At 33.9% G+C, this 10,935-nt stretch overlaps 1 protein-coding gene across 2 annotated transcripts in view; it reads right to left on the bottom strand.

The window, feature by feature from the left end:
* Window positions 1-7,846, bottom strand: part of LOC134851253 (uncharacterized) — a 425,551-nt gene extending 417,705 nt beyond the window's left edge. Inside the window, exon 1 of one of the 2 annotated variants that reach the window (XM_063867253.1) lies at window positions 7,840-7,846. The gene's annotated coding sequence lies outside the window, so the exon portion shown is untranslated. The remainder of the gene's footprint in view (window positions 1-7,839) is intronic. The other variant, XM_063867255.1, reaches the window with a different exon arrangement.
* Between the last annotated feature and the right edge of the window lie 3,089 nt (window positions 7,847-10,935).

The raw sequence follows: 10,935 nt of genomic DNA, 5'->3' as shown, positions 1-10,935 counted from the left end.
GTTTCAACGCTTTACAAAAAAATAGGTTGTAGGTTTGATGGAGTATGATTGGTTAGTGTTTAATATTTTATAGAGATAAAATATCATAATAATAACCAATGATAAATACTAGTTTAGATCTGGTTCCACCCATCCGGGTTTAGAGAGTTTTAGTTTTTCAATGTTCTTTTTGTAGTGTAGGATGGATGATGGTGTTTTTTTAGAGGTTGCGAGCATATTCTTTTTCTGGTTTAGAAGAAAAGTTGTCATCACGATCGTTTCGGGAGATCGTATCATGATTTCTGATCAGCTGCGATGAGTGTTGATCTGGTTGATAGGAACATTGCTAATCTGAATCTCGTTTGGGAACGGCATGTAAATTGACTTTGGATACAGGGCCTGGTGACTTGGGATATCTACGTATACTTAAACATCGAGATGGCCATTGTTCTGTTGCAAAGATTTCCTTTGCTGCGATGCCGAGTCATACTTTAAATCCATTGAGTGTAGTGATTTTAGGCAGCATGTCAGGTGGGTTTGCTATTACGTAGTTGGAATGTGATTGGGTTATCAAGTTCGTTGCTGCTTGTCTTTGGGCTGTATATTATCTATATACTGCATTGTATTATTTACATATATAAATCTTTGTTTAATTTTTATTTTTAGTCATGATTTTGTATTAGTTTTTATTGCTAAAGCGTTAATATTTAGTTCGATTATTTTTATGAGCTACTCACACTTGAGTAACTCCAGTCAAAAATAGTGTCGTGGGTGTCACAAAGCGTGGATGTAGCACGGTGGGTGAGGCCGGCTATAGAGCATGCTCAGGACGTCCTCTTCTGATGGGTTAGGCCAGAAGTGAGGATATAATTTCATGTTCTCTTTTTTGAGGGTCCTGTTTTTAGTTAAACCTTTCATGCTATTTCTTATTACTGGTGTTTTCTTTTTTTGTCTTAGTTATGTCTTTTTCTCAAAAATCAAAATGTTTGTTTTGGGTTTGACTTTCGACTTTGTGGTGTTTTTTTTGTGTTTAGACTTAAAAGTAGTCTTAAAAAGAATAATTTATCCAGTTCTAAGCTGGCGTTAATCCAGTTTGGGTACCGTGGGTTTTCTTTTTCTAGTCATGCTGTTAGGTTGTGGTTTGTGGTGTTTAATAAGCTTGCGTTGGTTATTTTGGATTATTATATAATTCCTTTCCATTCGGTTTAAAGGAAAGTTTGAAACGCGTTAAAATATGTTAGGGTTGTTATCAGTGAAAGTTAAAACTTAAATTCATTAGTTTTAACAATTCTTTGTGGGCCAGCTGAGCAATTTTGGATGAAATTTGTGGGCGAGTGAATATAAAGAAGCGTCTTCGGAAAGATTAGTACTGCTATCTGCAATTTAGGAACAGTTTTTATTAAATTACTACTTTAAAATTTTGAAATTTACTGCTTGATTTGGGGGCTGAAATTATTTAATTAATTTCAATTGTATGAATATTTGCTGCTTTGGAGAAAAAAAATTATATATCAGTTTACTGCTCTGTATAGAATAATCTTATTGCTTCAATTATTGAATATGTTAATAGATATTTATGAATTTTTAAAAAGTTTCTGTTTTTGTTTTGCTTTTTGTTTTGTAGATGATTGATGATTGTGCCTTTGAAGAAAAAAGAGAATATTTAATAAAAATGGTTAGTGTTGTTTGAATTTTTTTAGTAATTTATCGAATTCATTTTACCTAATCATCGAAGAAGAAGCCATGGGAAAAAACATCGTGGATGATATCAGATGAGGTTAGTAGTTTAGCTAGCAAACGAATAGTGTGTTTACTTTGCAGAAGTGGCTAAAGCAGTTCGAGTGCTTTAATGATGTTGTGCTCTTCAGTGCTGGGTGATTGTTCATACGGTTTACTTTGAATAAGGTTATAACTTTTGTGATTATCGCGAGTTTTATATATGAATTCTAGGATTGGGACTTCAACGGGCTGGAGGAATTCATGAGGGACAATTAGTGGGCGGGATTCGTCTACATTTAGGAGTTTGGATAGGGGACAGAAGATATACATCTGGGTAATGGTATCGTAATTTTGGAGGGTGCATTGTAAGTTAGTGTCTTTAATACAATAGGTGAAGTTAAGAAAAAGTAGTGAGTTGTATTTAGAGTTTATGTATTGATATCTATGGTGAGGTTGTCGTGCTGGTGTATTGAGAGGGTAATGGTGTTGAATGAATTTGTAGTAAGTGTATGTGTGTGTGTGTTTGTTTAGTTTGTAACATGACTTCGTGTGAACAGTGCAAATCATTTCTTTGGGTGAAAAGGTTAGTGAAATGAATGGTTACTGAAAAGTGGTTAAATTTGTTAAAGCATGAATCATAAGCATGAATATCACGTAGTGCTGCTGAGATGACGTTGTCTTATTTTTATTTAAGATGTTGAGGGTGAAGGTGTATGGGATCTTGATGAACAATTTTTCTGTTAGTTGGGGGTTAGCAAATGGGTCATTGTTTAGAAAGATGTCTTCGTTAGGTCGTATGATGTTATGATCGTAATAATCGATAGAATAATCATTAGCTTCAGGTGCAGTGAATTTGATTAGTGATCGTCTGTATCCTATCTGTGTGAATTGTTTCAGGGTTAGTGCTGCTATTAGAAGGTAGAGTTGGGTGCTGCACACTTCATTGTCATGAGGGGTGTTATATAGTGGCAGTGATAGTGGGTTAGTAAAGTGATTATTAGATGTCCATGAAAGTGTAGGGTGTAAAACATGTTCGTTAACATAATTGGGATTTTCATCATTGGGGTCTGAATGGAAGTACGTATATTGAGGGGAAAAGGTAGACATATTAGGAGGAATTCTTTGGTATTAGTGTGAAGTGGTTGATTGACAAATGTGGTGGATGTTCCTGGGTTAGATGGAAATGGAGTATTTGGAAATTTTCTTTTAAAGGTTCGGTAAGCGCAGTTTGTACTAAAGAATGGGTTTGATGAGGAAGTCGGGTTTTGGGAATGTGTATAATTTGAAGAGGGGTTTAGGGTTGATGGGTTGGATGATGTTATAGATCGTGAGAGTTAGTGAATAGTTAGTGTTTGAAGCTGTTGTAATTGTTGTTGCAGTGTTATGAAAATAACAAGCTCGTGTGATATTTGCGGGTGGTCTGGTTCGTTGTTATCGGATGGTTCACTGGTTAGAGGGGAATATATGGGTGTAACATTTGAAATGGGAGAGGGAGGTTAAGGGGGTTCAGTTTTGACTTGGGAATGGGTAGGTTGAAAGGGAGGTTGGGAAAATGTAGATGGATTGGGTTCAGAGTTGGCAAACTCGTCGCGTGGTTTGATATCGCAGTTGTTGAATTGGGAGATAGTGTTATATATTGTTGTGTTGGAATTAGTGTCAGATTCCATGCTGGATGATGTGTTATAATGAGGTGATTGAGGTGGAGGGAAGGCAAAAAGTGGGATGATGGGAACGTTGTTCTGGAGGTTGGCTGGGTGGAAAATTGATCGATGGAGGGATCCAACTTGGCGGCTGAGAACGATAATTTTTGTTCTGAGAACGAAAATTAGTGTATGTGGTTGTTCTATAATTTGTTCGTATAAGTCTTCTGTGTTGGGTTGTTGGGTTATTATGTGTTGAATTGAGCTTTGTGGATAATTGAAAATTCGCGGTACCAATTATAGGGGATGGTTATGATTTAGGTTTTGAAATTGTGGTGCTGTAGGCGTTGTATTCGTTTTATTTTGTGATTCGTCATATGTGTTGGGTGTTGTTGATAGCTTGGTAATGTATTCTTTTAATTGAGCATCTAGAAGTGTTTTGTCTATTGATGTGGAAAATATTCCAAAAAATCCTGCAAAAAGTATGCGTGCTACGCTTGCTTCTTTGTTTACTTGTGTGTGTATTGCGCATGTATTGTAGATTCCTTTTAAGAGAGAGAAAAGAAATCAAAGAAAATTAATTATTGCGTATAATATAGTCAACCTTCCATCTTTCTAAGATGTAGTAGGGCCATCCTAGAAAGGCAAGAAGTTCGTTTTTCAAATTTAAAAAACTAAAAATTTTAATGGTGATATATCTTGTGGTCCGTATTTTTTGCCATTTAAGTAACTGTAATCTTTTATATCTTTAAAATATCCGCTATAGTCTTGTGCGTATATGTCTGAAAAGCCTGCTGTTTCTGCAAGTTTGCGTAGGTTTTGATCTATGGATTGTTGTTGTATAGTGTCTATTTTTGTGAGTAATTCTTGAAATGGTTGTGTTCGTATGTGATGTTGAACGTCGGATTTAGAGTATATACCGATTGATTGTAAATTGATATTGGGTTGCGGGCAATAGCTCTAATGCTTTCTGGTGAAATTTTTTTGAGTGGTTGCATGAGTGTAGGATATGGTGTGAGAAGATAGTATTAATCTTCGTCAGGGTTTAATTGCACAACATTGTGGCTATTCTCTGATTCACATGGGACTGCTGTATCCCAAAAATAAAATCTGCGGGAGAGTGTATCAACAAAAAATAGTTTAATTTTGTAGAATATTGGGATTCTTTTATAGCATCTTTTGTCTTCAAAAACATATAAAGGTGATACTTTTTTGGTACAAGTGTAATACCATAATATATTTCCTTTATAGTCAAAAACATTTGATCTGTTTCCCGACAATAAAAATCCTGCATAAAGGATTTTAAGTACTGCTAGTGCAAGTGATTGTAAAATTTGTGTGCGTTCAAGTTGGCATAATTGATGGAGCGTTTGAAGTTCTGTCAAAGACATTTCTAGAAAAGTTCTACTTATTGTGTAGTCTAATTTCATGCCTAAGTGTATGTCATAATGGATTGCGCCAAAATGAGTGTTGTTTATGAGTGATAGTTCTTGTAAACGTGTACTGTCTTTATCTTGTGGTTTTAATTTTCCACCACTTTTTCCTGTGTTTTTTAGAAATTTTACTGAGACATACGATTTTTTGTCAGTGATTGAGTGAGATGTAGCCATTGGATGTATAATTAATTTTCCTGTATTCATGTCGAAACAGTCTTCGTATTAGACAAGCATTTCTTAATATTGTGTTTTGTAAAGTGGTTTGGTGTATTTACACGCAAGTTCCGTTTCTCGGTATATTTGGAAATGTGTCAATTTATTTCCTATTTTATGAATGTTTCTAAGTCTAAAATTACTATTTCTGATTTGATCAGGGCTTACATCTTCAAACGGGATTGATTCAATAAAATATTTTTGGTTAAACTTTATCTTTCTAGCGTGTATTTTTGCTACTTGAAATGTGGTGCAGGTGTCTTCGGGGAACCAAACAATTGTTGCTTGTGTGCGTGTAGTGTAGGATAGAAATATCCTCGGCCGTTTTTGCAAGGGAGTCTGATTCCTTGATAAGTTTTTGTGTCATCTTTTAAATCACGTGTTAGTTGTACTTTTTCAAGTTGTATTTTCCAATCAAGAAACATTTCTTGGTATCCTTTGTTTTTTGTATCTGCCTTACAATTTGTGGGATTGTTTATTCCAATGTGCGGTATACAATTTTTATGATGGAGATCATTTGTTAAACTTCCATGTGCTCCGTGAAATGGGTATTTGGTATCTAGTCTTATATGACCTTGGTATTTTTCAAGTTCGGCTCGATGTGCTGAATCTGGAAAAATTTGAAAGTTTACTAGTTTTCTATTTTTGCCTTTGTTTGATGTGATTTTTAGTCATTCAAGTTCGTTTTTGCAATTGTCAAGACTGAGGTGCAATAGTCTTTTGATGTTATTTTGGTAGAAAGGTTCATGATCTAATCTGTTTTTGTTTCCGTTTGAGACTTGGGAATAATGTAAATTCTTTTCGGAAAATGTCGCTGTGAATTTATATCCTGTTAGTTTTGTTGCTTCTGCTTTTGAGTAAAGTGTTGCTATTACATTTGTTGTTTCGATTGATTGATATTCGGATTCACCTTGAGTGACTTGATTTATTGCATATTTGTGAAAATTTTTTTGTTCATCTTCTTCACAGTCATAGTGTGTGACTAGTAAATCCTGGGGTCCTGTTCGGGGGGGAAGGATTGTTATGGTCGGATTTTGAAAATAGAAAAATAAAAGAGTCTGAAAAAATAGTATCTTTAAAAGATACATGTGTACAATAGTCCTGAATAGGGATTATAAAAGTTGATATATCCGATTGTCTTTTTTGTGTATCTATCGTATTTGTAGAATATTTCTGTGGTTATCAATGGAGGAGGTAAAGATTGAGCTGTTATATTCGGAGGGGCTAGGGGTAAGGGATGATGAATTATATTATTTAAGATTTCAAATTTTAGTGACAAGTTGTCTTGTGTAAGTATTTGTATATTATGTTCTTGAATATCTTTGTGGATATCTTGTCGACATTGTAATCTGTCCAATGCCCACTTGTGTAATCTGTTACTTTCGTGATGTTGTCCAAATAATGGAGGGGGTGCTAAGAATGTATTCCAAACTAATCGTAGTTGTATGATGTTTGTTGACTTTTCTCTATATCTGGCGTCGAGATTGTGGGAAATTATGGAGGAGATGGTGTTTGTGAAACTTGAGTTATAGAAGGGGTTGAAGGAAGCGAAAGAGTTTCATGTAGTGACAAAGATGTGTCAGATGAAACGTCTATTGGATTATTTACTAAATTTGGCTCGCGTTGGGTGAAAGCTTGTGTCATCCAAAATTGGAGATGTTCTGTAGTGGCTGGGGTATTAAAATGGTTTTCTCTGATTTGCTCAGATGTAGGGGTTGAACCTAATTAATCTGAGGGAATGTTCAATGTGTTTTGTTGTATTGGAGTCTGTGGGGTACTTTGAATTGTACTGCCAAAAAGATCGACAGGATTTGTTGTTGGTGAATGAGGTATGTTGAATTGAACTCAGGGGTTTTGCAAATTTCTATTTCGTCTTGGATGAATAATTTGTCGGTTTATTTCTAGTGTGTTTCGGTTATGACTTTGGTGTCTTGTTCTATTAAGATCTTGTTGGAGAGGGGGGTATACATTACATACTGATTCGTATTGTGGTTCGCTCAGCGATGCTTGGTGATTTACTGGCGCTAAAGGTTCGGACAATCGTGCGTGTCTTTCTTCAAATGTCTATGGATTGTCTTGAAAAGAGATGCGTGTTGATGATTGAGGGTTATTTGTTTGAGGATTTGTTGATGTTGTTGGAGGTTTTTGAGACGTTGTTGGTGGGGACTGATGTGGGGGTTGTTAAAAACTATTTATTCAAGAGGAAATTTTGTGTTTTTTGTAGTTTTTTTTAATGAAAAATATTAAAAGTACTGTTGCTAATGCAAAGGTTAGAATAGCCTTTTTAATACATTTGCATTTTGTCATTATGAGGGATGTCAAAAATGTGAGAAATATTATAAAAAGAAGAAAATCATCTGTTCTACTAAATAGATGTTGGATCATTTAGATAGTTATTTGAAATATCGTACCTGAGTCAATGATTTAACGTGGGTTTGGGCTAGGGAATAAAAAATAATACAAAAGTTGCAATAACTTATCGGGTGAGGATGACTATTTCTAAAATGTCAGATATGAAAATTATACAAGATTTGAAAAAAATGGAAAGAATTGAAAAAAGGTTTGAAAGTATATTATGAAGTTTGTTAACTGTTTGAGAATGAAGCATTCAAAAAAATGATTTCTTCGTCGAATTATTTTTTGTTTTTTTGAGGCTAAATTCAAGTGTGGTCGGATTATTTATTGGTTTTTGAAATGTGGGTTTTTTGATTTCGGCAATTTTTGAGAAAGGAGAGTTTGGAGGGCTCTTAAGAGTCTTCCTGGTTTTATTGTTATTTATGGGATGATTGGGGGTATCGAAGAGATATTCGAACTTAAGGCTAAATGATCATGTCCATTTAGTTCTTTAGGCTATTTAATAAGTTTGCCTGCGGGTTTTTAGGTCTAATTTTTTTAGTTTTTAGTCTAAGACAATTTTGTTGATCTTTGTACTGCTTGATAGGGGAGGGTTGTAATTTTGAAACTTTGTTTATTTCAGGTGTCAATGTTTAGCGGTTTGCTTATTTTTGACCTGGGGGTCTTTTAGTTATAGTTAGAGATTGGTTTGAGGGTGATTGTTTGTCGGCTAAAGAAGTCGTGTTAAAAATGAGGTGATGATTCGGAAAGGCTTCTGATTAGCTAAATTTGAACTAGTTTGATTAAGTGCTTTTCATCACGAATTTTGAGAAAATGTTTGGTTCATGAAAATATTTTCAAGAGGTGAATATGTTAATGAAGATCAGGTGGTTAATGCAATTCAACTTTCTTTAACATTTTAGATTGCGGGATGATTGTTTTGTAATCTTTTCGTGGCTGATTACGAAGTCGCAATGATTGTCTATGTGGAGATTTTCCTTTTTGGTCTTGTGGTGTACATTTTTCTTCTAATTTTTGATTTTTTCTTTCTGTTTGAGGTATTTTTTTGTTGTCTACGTTTTTTGATATTTGCTTGGGAAATCCTTTGTCCTTTTTAACTAATTGTTTTGGGATGGGGTGCATATCAGTGCTTTGACTTTGATTTTGTTCTGAGCTATTTTGAACAATTTTAAGTCCTGTAAAAGAGCATAATTGAGTAAGTTCTCGAAGGGCGTACTCTTTCGGGTATTAAGGTAAAAGATTGTTTCGATGCTGAACGATTTCTTCATTGTTTAAATCTGTAAGTTTGCATGTTATATCAGTGGGTTTATCAATTATTTGATACGGTTCTTTTCGGAGTGGTTGTAATTTTTTAGAAATTCCTTTTTGTGTTGTAAAATTTGGAATTAAAACGTATGTTTCAATTTTTAAATTTGTAGCTTGGATAAATCGGTAATTTTTTTGGGAATTAATGTTTTGTCTTTGTAACAATTGTTTTGTTACTTTCTGGCAAATTTCGTTGTGTTTTTTGTTTTGTCTTTGCTTAAAATCTATTTGGTGTGTGTACCGCAAGCTAATTTTAAAATTTGTGGATAATGAAAGTGATCTTCATCGTGGGTATGGTAAATAATAACATATTGATTCTTTCGTGGGTTGGCAATAACCTTGTGCATTTTTTGAAGAATTTGCTGTGAACAATATCGGTTTCCGTGGTTTTTGGTTGAAAACCATTTCATAGGGTGATAGTCCTAAGGTTTTTGTGATTTGTGAATTATAAGATAGTGGGAATAGTTTTACATCTGTTGACCATTCAGTATATCATGTGTAATTTCCGTTAATGATACATCTAAGGTATTCTTGTAGTAAACGGTTCATGCCTTCGACTAATCCATTAGTCCAAGGTGCGTGAGAAGTACGTGGTTTGTGTTTAATATTATATTAGTGGCATAGTGTAATGATGTCGTTATTTATCAATTCAGTGCCTTTATCTGTGACAAAGAATTCGGGTAAACCGAATTTTGCTATCCAGCGTTCATAAAGTGTTGTATATGCATAATAAGCATTACAATGAGGTACTGGGTTAAGTGCTATGTATTGTGTGAATGCATCTACTATGACCATTATATATGAGTTTCCTTCTGAGGATGGTGACATTGGTCCTTTTGTATCGAAAGAAATTCTGTGATTGAAATTCTTGTTTTTCTGCGATTTGCTTTTGGTTTGGGTATGGTTTGTTTAATTGACATAGAATGGTCTTAAGTATAACTGCATTTTGTATACGTATTTACTTAAAAAATTTAACATTTCAAAAAAATCTTGTGTTTTCTTCTTATTCGAAGGTGTTTAGAGCTTTTGGATTGCATCTACGCGAGATTTTAAAGGAGTTATATTGTTTCTTTCTATAATATGTCCAAGGAATTTTACTCGTGTTAGAAAAAAGTGTGATTTATCTGGAGCTGTTTTCGTATTTTCTTGTAATAATGTCTGATGATATTTTTCTAAGATAATAAACATTTCGTCTTTTGTTTGTGATCGCATAAAAACGTCGTCTGAATATGTGATTGCATTTTTATTGAGTATTAGTGGTCTGAAAATTTTACTCATAAATGCTGAAAATGCTGCTGGTCCTATGGAAAATCCATAGAATAATCTGTTGAAATCGTATTGTTGATTTCCAATAACGAATTGTGTTAATCGTCTTGATTGTTCATCTAGCGGCATTTGATTATATGCGCTATTCATGTCTGCTGTTGTGAAATATTTACCGTTTATTTTTGTGAGAATTACTTGAATTGGTTCGATAGGCCAATTACATTTAGATTCATCAATTAGTGAATTGAGGTATCTTGCATCTAGAACGATTTTTAATGATTCTCCTTTTGCTAAAACGATAACGGGGTTTATGAATGTGTTACTTTATGGCTGTTCTACTATATTTACTGGAGAAATGATTTCATACTGTTATAGTATTTCAAGTAATCGGTTGACTTTGTCTTGCAAGTGAATTGGGACTTAACTTGCTCGTTGTTTTTTGAAAACTGCATCGGGTTTTAGGTGTAAATGTAATGGTGAATTTACTTTTCCAACATCAAATTTTGATGTTGCGTAAACTTTTGGGTATTTTAAAATAGGTCAGCTAATTGTTCGAGTTCTTTTTGTGTTATCTGAGAGTGTTGAAAATTAAACATTGTTAGGAATTTTAATTGTTCTTTCGTGTATTTTGATATTTGAAATGTTGGTTTAAATTAGGTTGTAACTGTGAAATAATCTGTACTTCGTTTTCCATTGCTTAAAATATTGTCAATTGACAACTCTTCGTCAAGAATTGTTGATTGACATATATCTAATAGTTGTAAAATAGTATTTACTTTATACGCTATTTTTTTGTGGGAGAAAATGGTTGCGTTAGTTTCACAATAATCTAAGAGTCCTAGTGGTGCGGTTTTTTTGCATGGAGAATTGTTATAGATGTGTAAAGAAATCATATCGGAGTTTGAGTTTTTCATGTATTTCGTAGATGAAATTGTTATTCTAAAAAGTTTATGATTTGGTTTGGATTCAAGGTCAAGCATAAAGAGATGTTGTTTATTTTGTTCTTTATCATATTGATGAAG

The sequence above is a fragment of the Symsagittifera roscoffensis genome, chromosome 7 (genome assembly GCF_963678635.1).
Source record: "Symsagittifera roscoffensis chromosome 7, txSymRosc1.1, whole genome shotgun sequence".
Classification (NCBI taxonomy): Eukaryota; Metazoa; Xenacoelomorpha; order Acoela; family Convolutidae; genus Symsagittifera; species Symsagittifera roscoffensis.
Note: the sequence above shows the minus strand (reverse complement) of the source record. Positions and strands in the feature narration are given on the sequence as shown.